The following is a 12,011-nucleotide window of genomic DNA, read 5'->3' on the forward strand; positions in this document are numbered from 1 at the left end:
TTTAAAGAAGTAAGAAGGCCAAGTGCACCACACGAAGAGCAAGAGACACCTGCAGGGTTAGGGGTTGTTGTTTTTATTTTAATGAACAATGGTGACTGCACCGATTGGTGCTGGGGTGGTGCTTTTGGTGCTTGGACGGGGTGCTCTGCACATTATTAAAGGCCGTAAGGCCACAGAGCACTCGTGGGTTGGTGTATCGATGCTGGCATGCGTGCTCTCTCTATGCATAACATCTGCATGTGTTCCTCCAAAAACAGGTCCTGGATCGTAGTGTAAATAGCAGCGTAGTCTTGTAAATAATGCTCCCTACCGGCTGTATGTTTAGTTTGCGAATTCTTTCCGCGATTCGGTTATCCTGTGGGTGTGTTTCTGAGAGGAGAAGGGTGCAACGTCGCAGGGGGACATATTTACTCATTTGTGAATATCTGTAAAACTGTCGCACTCAGGGTAGAGTTAATAGTAGAGGGAACTACATCTGAGTGCCACACTAAAATAGGTAAAAATTTATCGGGTCGGGACGCCCCGAGGGTAGAGAAGGGTGCAATGTTGCGGATATGGGACTTGGCCTCCATATCCGCTTGTAAATATTCCCCTATTTCCCCAATACTCCCCAACTATCCCCAATCCCCCATTCCCTAGTCCCATTGCCTGTAAATAACACTCTGTAGAACCGACCTTCCCCTTTTTCCCCCATTAAATGTCGTGCCCAGGTCCACCGCATCTCACGTAGACAACTTTCGGACATCTTGCTAGTTATTCTTAGTCTATGTCAGTTAAGGACTCGTTTCCATTAATTCTGACTCTTCGTTGCACCAGAATGTGATTGTATGGCACCAGTAGTGAGTTTAGGACCTCCCCATACCTCCTCCCATCTTCCCCATGAAACAACAACTACAACAACGGCGTGCGGGGAGTGTGCGTCCTCACATCGGCTTGGTTAGCCGCCATTGACCATGCGCTCCGACGGGGTTACCACGAAGGGGCTCACTGTCAGCTCCTCGTCGAGGGCGGAGCCCGGGTAACCCCCCCGCACCCAATAAGAAGGGCGGACCCCCCCCCCCGCACCCAATAAGAAGGGCGGACCGATTCCATCTGGGGCGGAGCTAACTAGCCGAGGGCGTGTCACTCCCCGCCGGATATACGCAGCGACTTACCGGACGTGACGTCAGATGCGCCCCCAGCTTGGAAAGACAAGTCGCAACCTCCGAGCGCTGAGCGACCTCCCCGCATCTCTGGACCGGACCGGGTCGATTCTGCCCTGAGCCAAGAGTGCACCTTGAGCCATCGACTACCCGCTTTCCTTGCCATCAATCCCCGTGTGAGTCAGTTTTGTCCTGTTTATCTGTCGTCTGTCGGGGCTACTATAAGAAGGTAATTAAGTGCCTATCTTTCTATGCTGTCCCTCTCATCCCTGTAATCTAACCTTCCGCAATATTATAACCTCCTCCGGAGGTCTTGAGAACCGTACCCCTGGTGTCGTGTCATTTTAAACCCAGCCGTTGTGTCCTTTCCTCAATTGATTTAGCGTAGCGCGACTCGGCCAAGGTTCGAGTATAATCGGGTAACTTGTGCGGACACGGCGGCCATTCCGCTCGGCCCAGCATAACATCAAAGTCGTGTCCGTAACAATATATATATATATATATATATATATATATATATATATATATATATATATATATATATATACATATATATATATATATACATATATATATATATATACAGTCACGTGAAAAAGTAAGTACACTCCATGTAAAGTTTTGACTTTTTCAACATATTTCAACATACAGCTATTTGATCTTCATTTCAACAATATTGAAAGATAAAGGTGATATAATATAACAAATATCATAAAAGATTTACATTTTGTAGTCCATTGTATCATTTAAATAAACATAAATGCAAATTTCGCATGTGGAAAAAGTAAGTACACCCTTGGCTCCAATAGGTGGTATTGCCCCCTTTGGGAGAAACAACCTCAGGTCGGCGTTTCTTATAACTATCTACCAGTCTCTGACATCGACTGGGAGAAATTTTTGCCCACTCCTCCACGCAGAATTCTTTCAGCTATGCGATGTTTGAGGGGTTTCTTGCATGCACAGCTTGTTTCAAATCCCCCCACAACATCTCGATGGGATTTAGATCCGGGCTTTGACTTGGCCATTCGAGAACCCTCCATTTCTTTCTTTTGAGCCATCCCTTGGTGGATTTACTGGTATATTTAGGGTCGTCATATTGCAAGTTCCACCTTCGGTTGAGCTTCAACTTTCCGACAGATGGCCTCACATTATCCTCAAGCACCCTCTGGTACAATGAAGAATTCATAGTGGATTCTATGATGGTGAGCTGCCTAGGCCCTGATGCAGCAAAGCTGCCCCAAACCACAATATTTCCACCACCATGCTTTGCAGTTGGTATCAGGTTCTTGTGGTCAAATGCTGTCTTTGGTTTTCGCCAAACATGTTTTCTGGTACTGTGGCCAAATAGCTCCACCTTTGACTCATCTGTCCAGAGCACATTGTTCCAGAAGTGCTGGTCTTTGCCTCGGTGTTCATTGGCAAACTTTAGTCTTGCCCTGATGTTCTTTCTGGACAGCAAAGGTTTCTTCCTGGCACACTTCCCATGTAGATCAAATTTGTGCAGCCTCTTTCTAATGGTAGACTCGTGCACTTTGACATCAACAGTGGCAAGAGCTACCTGTAGGTCCCGTGATGACATTCTGGGGTTCTTAGAAACCTCTTTCAGCATCTTGCGGTCTGCTCTCGGGCTGAACTTGCTGGGGCGGCCTGGCCTGAACAAGTTGGCAGTTGTTTGGAATCTTCTCCACTTGTAGATGATCTTCTGGACAGTCGAATGATTGATTTCAAATTGTTTGGAGATCTTTTTAAATCCCTTCCCAGACTCGTCGGCATCTATAACCTTCTTTCTGAAGGCCTCAGAGAGCTGTTTTGATCTAGGCATGGTGACGCTGCACACTTCAACAACAAAGAGCAAACCAAATTAAATGTCTGAAGTTTAAATAAAACAGGTTCCTCCAAGATCCTCTCTAACGATGTTCTAATCATTTGCACCTGAGCTGGTGCACCTGATTCAAATTTTAGGTATTTGAAGTAGTGATAAATGTAGTGGTGTACTCACTTTTTCCACATGCGAAATTGCATTTATGTTTATTTAAATGATACAATGGACTACAAAATGTAAATGTTTCATGATATTTGTTATATTATGTCACCTTTATCAATCAATATTGTTGAAATGAAGATCAAATAGCTGTATGTTGAAATATGTTGAAAAAGTCAAAACTTTACATGGGGTGTACTTACTTTTTCACGTGACTGTATATATATATATATATATATATATATATATATATATATATATATATATATATATATATATATATATATATATATATGTATATATATATATATATATATAAATATATATATATATATATATATATATATATATATATATATATATATATATATATATATATATATATATATATATATATATACACAAAGAATTAAGTTAAGCACCCCTACACAACGAATTAAGGTAAGCACCCCCTAATATATATTCTTTGTGTATATGTATAAATTGGCATATATTCTAAGGTATGTGAGATCAAATAATGATTGGTATGACATTAGCAATTATCCATTGATGAAATTGAGTGATCAAAGTGAAAAAAAGTGATTGGTTGAGTCAGTGATCCGATCACGTGGGTCCTACACACGTTATTGACGCAAAGATCGCTAGAGGTCTTCTCAGAACAATGACTGTACGTTAGAAAACATAAACGTCATCCACACTGTCCGTGATGGACCTATAGCTCCATACTTAAATTGAGGTGAAAATATGCCTAAAATTCCCAAAAAATGTCACCTTAAATTATTCAGAATAAAATATTGAAAACGGCATGATTGTTATGTTTTTATGTGACCATAATATCACTTCTCCAGAAAATATAGCAATATCATGGGTATATTACACTGTTTTGACGACAACAAACTTGTAATGTGCGAGGTTGTAAAAAAACGGGGGGGGTGCTTAACTTAATTCTTTGTGTATATATATATATACATATACATACAGTGCATTCATAAAGTATTCAGACCCCTTCACTTTTTTCACATTTTGTTATGTTGCAGCCTTATGCTGAAATCGTTTAAATTCATTTTTTCCCTCATCAATCTACACTCAATACCCCATAATGACAAAGAGAAAACAGGATTTTAGAAAGTTTTGTAAATTTATTAAAAAGAAAAAACTGAAATATCACATTTACATAAGTATTCAGACCCTTTGCTATGACACTTGAAATTTAGCTCAGGTGCCTCCCATTTCTCTTGATCATCTTTGAGATGTCTCTACACCTTGATTGGAGTCCACCTGTGGTAAATTCAATTGATTGGACATGATTTGGAAAGGCCGTGAAAGGCCTTTGTCATTGAAAGTCAAAGGCCGTGAAAGGCCAAAGGAAAGGCCTACGAAAGAAAGACCATATAAGGTCTCACAGCTGACAATACATATCAGAGCAAAAACCAAGCCATGAGGTCGAAGGAACTGCCTGCAGAGATCAGAGACAGGATTGTGTCGAGGCAAAGATATGGGGAAGCCTACAAAAAAAATTTCTGCTGCATTGAAGGTTCCCAAGAGCACAGTGGCCTCCATAATTCTTAAATGTACTGTTACATATTTATGTGAATGTATGTGGATTACCATTCAGGTCTTTGCTTATCCGTGTGTAGTATATTAAGGGTTGTTGTGATTGGAGGGTCAGGAGCCCTTCTGAACAAGTGGCCGGAAACGGAAGTGACCGGAAACGGAAGAAAAAGACACGAGGAAGAAAAGGGACGAGTAGTATTCTTCCTCGCCCCGCTCCGACAAAAGGTGGGATCGACCTTGCGCTGCGTGGAAAAGCGGCGTTCCGAAGCCTGTCTGGCGAGAGGAATTACCGGGACGTGTACCTGCCCGGTGGAGACGTCAAGTTGACGTGGGGCCGTGCATCGACCCCGCGTCTGGCATCGTTCGCGGCACCGTCTAAACAGACGCGTGCGGGTCGCACGTTGGGGCCTAACGCGCCTTGCAAGCGGCGTGGGGTTTGGCTTGCTCTACCGTATCCGCTTCGCATGGCCACGAGGGGCTGCAGCCACGGTGCCTGGTACGATACCTGCCCGGTGGAGAAACGTCCACCCGGGGTTCGTTCAACCGCCCGAGTGCGGCGACGCCGACCAGTATCTTGGTCAGGAGGGGCCCAGAGACATTGTGAGGAGCAGAGACCGAAAGGGGGTTGTGAGTACTCACCGGGACACACCTATATAAGATGGCCATCTTACTCATAGGGAAGTGCTTGTGAATTGGGAATTGTTGATGGTTGTGTATTGTTGATTGCTCGGGGAAAATCTCCGTGGTTGTGTCATTGAAATTGTATGGTATCATTACCATTGGAAATATATCCTTGAACATCAGTTGTCTCCTGGGTGAAATTCATATGGATTGCGTGGCGAAAGCGCATATATAATACAGCTGGCTGGCGGAGTTCCTCTCACGGTCCGGGGGTCACCGAGACCAGGTATTCACCGAGGGGACCACGTAACAGAATTGGGGGCTCGTCCAAATTACGATTTGCGGTTTCGCAATTGGGTCTACGTCCGGGATCTAAAATTGTATAACATAATAAAATAATAATATTTTATTAATTAAAATTAATTAATTAATTATTAATTGGTAAATTTTTTGAGAAATTGGGGTAAAGTCTTGGGTGAAGGTTAACAGGTGTTAACGATAGACACCATGGCGTTTGTGGCACAGAACTTTGGGGTAACCCCGAGTGAGGCACAGTTCCGAGCGTTGCTAAAGTCGGACCTCTTGAAATTGGCCAAACATTTTAACTTGGAGGTCCGAACTAATTTGAGGAAGGCAGAGTTGCAGGCCACGGTGATACAATCTATGGTGGGATTAGGAACATGGGACGAGTTAGCCTGGGAGTGGCTACCTGAAGAACCAGAAGACGTTGAGCTCCGGAAACTGGAGTTGCAATTACGGAGCCAGGAACAGATTAAAGAAGAAGAAAGGAAAGCAGAAGAGAGGAGGGAAGAGAAACAAGCGGAGGAAAGGAGAGTGGAACGAGAACTCCAGGAAAGGTTAAAAGAAGAAGAAAGGAAAGCAGAAGCGAGGAGAGAAGAGAAACAAGCAGAGGAAAGGAGAGTGGAACGAGAACTCCAGGAAAGGTTAGAAGGGAGAAAAGCAGAGGAGAGGAGAGCTGCAAGGGACCTCGAAGCAGAGGAGAGAAAAGCGGAAAGGGAATTAAAGGAACGTGACATGGAGCTTCAGCAAGAAATCAAATTCAAGGAGCTGGAGTTAATGAGAGAACGGGGAGAGGCACCACCCTTGCTGACGGGGTCGACACCTAACCAGAAAACCTGGGATGTGGGCAGACATGTGAGGCTGGTTCCACCGTTCAGTGAAAAGGAAGTCGCGAAATTTTTTCCACACTTTGAGAAAGTGGCTCGACAATTAAACTGGCCGGAGGAGGCCTGGACCATACTCGTGCAAAGTGTGCTGGTGGGGAAAGCTCAAGAGATTTATTCGGCGCTACCAATGGACCAATGTGCAGATTATGAGGTACTGAAGAAGCACATCCTCAAAGCCTATGAGTTGGTTCCGGAAGCTTACAGACAAAAATTCAGGAATGCCAGGAAGAGGGAGAGTGAGACCCATGTGGAGTTTGCCAGAGTGAAAGAAAACATGTTTGATCGGTGGTGTGAGTCAAAAGGAGTCGGGAAAGACTTCGAGACATTGCGGGACTTGATCCTGGTGGAGGAATTCCAGCAGTGTGTCCACGAGGACATCAAAGTGTACCTGCAGGAAAAGAAAGTACCAAAGTTGTGGGACGCAGCCACCGTGGTAGATGATTATGCCTTAACCCACCGAATAGGGGTCCACGAACCTAACTCCTCGCCTAGATCTCCGCAGGGGAGGTGGGGAACAGCAGGTGCGGAGAACGACCATACATGGCGGCGGCCTCGAGATGATTATGGGGACAACTATGATACCCCACCTGTTCGAAATCAGAGGGATGCGGGCCCAAGACAAACTTATAGTTCGGGGGGCCCGAGGCAGACCACGAGTTTTTCCTCCGGGCCTACTTGCGCTTTTTGCAAGAAACCTGGACACTTGATGTCCAGTTGTTACCGCATGAAAAGCGAAGACCCAGAGCGGAGTCCGACTACTACGACTCCAAACGCAATGGCCATTGTGAGAAATCGCCATCAAAAGGGTTACCAACCATTTATTTCAGAGGGGTTTGTGTCACGGGATGGAGCCTCGACTAACCGGAAACCGGTTAGGATATTGAGGGACACAGGGGCACATCAATCTTTAATGCTTGAAGGCATTTTGCCATGGTCCGAGGAGACGGCAACGGGGGATAGTGTTCGTTTACAGGGGATCGGGGGCGGTGTTAGTGCTCCCCTTCATGTCATCCATTTGGAGTCCGATTTGGTGTCAGGACCGGTCACCGTCGGTTTACAAGCCACGCTTCCTGTAGAGGGTGTATCTGTGGTTATCGGGAATGATTTGGCCGGGGGTCAAGTTTATGGTAACCTGAGGGTTGGTAAAGAGCCCAGCAGGGAAAATAACGCCACACCAGCTCGGGATGGCGACAAAAGTGCCAAGTTATTTGTAGGGGGACTGAACTTCAAAACAGAGGAAGAAGTTCTGACCTCTGTCTTCAACAGATATGGGCCGCTGGTGGAAGTGCGGTTGGTAAGAGACTGGGAAACGCAACAGTCAAGAGGGTTCGGCTTTGTCACGTTTGCCAGCACAAAAGACGCCAGAGAGGCAGAGAAGAATTGGAATGGCAAGGATTTGGAGGGTCGGACCATAACAGTAGGGAAGGCATTTCGTAGACGTCGAGAGGTCTACAGGAGAGGACAACTGGGCGGTAGTTTTGGTGGTGGCCGCAATCAATATTATTATGGAGGCTCCCTGAGTTACGGCCGCTCCCGAAGGAAGGATTGGCAAAGTAGTGGCCGAGAAGGAGACCGCTATTCCTGGGACTACAGGGACAAGTGGTCCCACCCTAAGTATTAGGGAAGTTCTGAGAAGTTGAAGCACTGAATGCGGCGGAGCCGCCGAGCCAAGATTCCTACACGGATTAACCGTGAACGCCGTTCCTAAAGGCGTCCATGTAGTGAACTTTCATGCACGGACTAACCGTGAACTCCACGTTCCTCAAGGCGCCCATGTAGAGAACTTTCCTGCACGGACTACCCGTGAACTCCACGTTCCTAAAGGCATCCATGTAGTGAATACTCGGCTTGGCCTCCCGGAAAAAGTGCTATCGAGTGGCTTAACTTTGGATCTTTGATCAACCCCTTAACCTTCATTCACAAGAAACTGACGGTCCAAGTCAGAGGGTCATGAGATGGAGTTTGATTTGGCAGGGACAATGTCGTTGCTGGTGCTTAGTCCAGAGTGAGTAATCTGGAGGGGTTGTGGTGAAATTTTGGTTGCTTTATTTTTAAGTGATAACTGTGCCCGGGGGGAACTGATAATGTAGGGGGGTTGAGTTATCTGGTTTGTTTCTCCAAATTGGCCGGCAAAGAAAGTTTTCGCTGGGTTCAAACTTTCTTTCTTGAAGGGGGGGAGTGTTACATATTTATGTGAATGTATGTGGATTACCATTCAGGTCTTTGCTTATCCGTGTGTAGTATATTAAGGGTTGTTGTGATTGGAGGGTCAGGAGCCCTTCTGAACAAGTGGCCGGAAATGGAAGTGACCGGAAACGGAAGAAAAAGACACGAGGAAGAAAAGGGACGAGTAGTATTCTTCCTCGCCCCGCTCCGACAAAAGGTGGGATCGACCTTGCGCTGCGTGGAAAAGCGGCGTTCCGAAGCCTGTCTGGCGAGAGGAATTACCGGGACGTGTACCTGCCCGGTGGAGACGTCAAGTTGACGTGGGGCCGTGCATCGACCCCGCGTCTGGCATCGTTCGCGGCACCGTCTAAACAGACGCATGCGGGTCGCACGTTGGGGCCTAACGCGCCTTGCAAGCGGCGTGGGGTTTGGCTTGCTCTACCGTACCCGCTTCGCGTGGCCACGAGGGGCTGCAGCCACGGTGCCTGGTACGATACCTGCCCGGTGGAGAAACGTCCACCCGGGGTTCGTTCAACCGCCCGAGTGCGGCGACGCCGACCAGTATCTTGGTCAGGAGGGGCCCAGAGACATTGTGAGGAGCAGAGACCGAAAGGGGGTTGTGAGTACTCACCGGGACACACCTATATAAGATGGCCATCTTACTCATAGGGAAGTGCTTGTGAATTGGGAATTGTTGATGGTTGTGTATTGTTGATTGCTTGGGGAAAATCTCCGTGGTTGTGTCATTGAAATTGTATGGTATCATTACCATTGGAAATATATCCTTGAACATCAGTTGTCTCCTGGGTGAAATTCATATGGATTGCGTGGCGAAAGCGCATATATAATACAGCTGGCTGGCGGAGTTCCTCTCACGGTCCGGGGGTCACCGAGACCAGGTATTCACCGAGGGGACCACGTAACAGTACTGAAAAACCCTGCGTGATGAACCAAAGATTTCAAATTCTGATTCATCGGTCCATAAGACCTTCTTCCAGTCTTCAGTAGTCCACTGGCGGTGCTTCATGGCCCAGGCAAGCCTCTTTTTCTTATTTTGCCATCTTAGCAATGGCTTTCTTACTGCCACTCGAACTGTCAAACCTGCAGCTCGAAGTCTTCTCTTCACAGTTGAAACTGAGACTTGCTTACTTCGACCAGTGTTAAGCTGTGCTTGAAGCTGTTGTCCTGTGAGCCACCTATCACGCTAGCTGTTGACTCTCAGAAACTTGTCTTCTGATTCTGTTGTGGTTTTGGGTCTGCCAGACCTCTTCCTGTCAGAGTTTCCTCCCGTTTCCAAGTGCCTTTTGATGGTGTCGGAAACTGTACTCACTGACACCTTGGCTTTCTTTGCAATTTCTCTAAAGGAAAGACCTACACTTTTAAGGGTTATAATGGTCTATCTGTCTGTCTTACTTTGTTAATTGCCTTTTTCTCGCCATTATGATAGCAATATTGGCCAAATAATGCTTCAGAGGGTGTAATAACAGTCTATTCCAATGCTGCTTTTATACAGACAGGGGGTTTGTAATGAAGTAATCAGCAGAGGTTGGGACACCTGTAGGAATTGTTTGCATCAACTTTCAAGGCTTTATTTACTTACATTGCTGCAGAACAGCTGTAAGTTGTTAACCCATTACTTGTTCCCTGAAGAAGGCCTTTTTTACAATATAACTGTGCAATTTACATTATTTTCCCGTTTTTGCTAACCTAAACTCTTTTGTTTAACCTCGAGCAGTTTACTGCTTACCTTTGTACCATTTCAGGTTATTCACTGGACTTGAATTGCTTAAATTTCAATAAAAACTGGAAAAATTGAGGTGTTCTAAAACTTTTGACCAGTAGTTTATGTCAAAGGTCAACTCAAGGTCACACTTCTAAAATCATCAATTTTGACCTGAAAAATTGTCAGTTTTCTTCCGATTGACTTGAAAATTAAACAGCAATTGCATTGTGTCTCAATGAAATGGGAAACCAATTATTTTGCAGTCAAAAGGTTAAAGGTCAATTCAAGGTCAAACTTTTAAAATCATCAATTTTTCATCTAAAAAATCATCACTTTTCATCCTATTAACCTGAAAAATAAACAGCAATTACATAATGCATTGCTGAATTGGGAAATCAACTATTTAAAGGTCAAAGGTCAACTCAAGGTCAAACTTCTAAAATCATCAATTTTCATCTGAAAACTAGTCAATTTACATCAGATTAACCTGTTAATTAAAGAGCCATTGCATAGTACATCACGGAATTGGAAAACCATCTATTTTGGAGTGAAAAGGTCAAAGGCCAACTCAAGGTCAAACTTCTAAAATCATCAATTTTCATTTGAAAAAATAGTCAATTTACATCAGATGAACGTGTTAATTAAAGAGCAATTGCATAGTACATCACGGAATTGGGAAACTATCTCTTTTGGAGTGAAAAGGTCAAAGGCCAACTCAAGGTCAAACTTCTAAAATCATCAATTTTCATCAGAAAAATTGTCCATTTGCATCCTATTAACTTGAAAATTAAACAGCAATTCCATAGTGCATCACTGAATTGTGAAAGCAACTATTTAAAGGTCAAAGGTCAACTCAAGGTCAAACTTCTAAAATCATCAATTTTCATCTGAAAAATAGTCAATTTACATCAGATTAACCTGTTAATTAAAGAGCAATTGCATAGTACATCACGGAATTGGGAAACTATCTCTTTTGGAGTGAAAAGGTCAAAGGCCAACTCAACGTCAAACTTTTAAAATCGTCAATTTTCATCAGAAAAATAGTCAATTTACATCAGATTAACCTATTAATTAAAGAGCAATTACATAGTGCATCACAGAATTGGGAAAACAACTATTTTTGAGCTCAAACGGTCAAAGGTCGTCGTCAATTCTGGAGTCTTCCTGTTCAGGCTGGAGTTCCCCAAGGTAGTGTTCTGGGCCCTGTGCTTTTTCTGGTCTTCATCAATGATCTCTCTGACTCTCTTGAAAATCCTCTCTATCTCTTTGCTGACGACTCTACTCTCTGTCGCTCCATTCCTCATCCCTCAGATCGGCAGTCTGCAGCCTCCTCACTCTCTGCAGACCTGGACAAAATCACAGACTGGTCAAACAAGTGGAACATGTCTTTCAATCCTGACAAATCTCACACTCTTACAATGTCTCTCCGAAAGGACCGACTGGACAACCCTCCCATCTACTTTCTCAACAATCCTCTCCAAGAAGTTCTGTCGCTCAAGCTTTTGGGTCTCACTATCTGCCATGATCTTTCTTGGGAAAACCACATTTCCAAGCTGGCCTCCAAAGCCAGTCGCCGACTGGGCATCCTCCGTCGTGCGAAGTCCTTCCTTGGCACACCTGAGCTCCTCACCACATAC

Source organism: Myxine glutinosa, chromosome 5, assembly GCF_964187855.1.
Source record: "Myxine glutinosa chromosome 5, kmMyxGlut1.1, whole genome shotgun sequence".
NCBI classification, from domain to species: Eukaryota; Metazoa; Chordata; class Myxini; order Myxiniformes; family Myxinidae; genus Myxine; species Myxine glutinosa.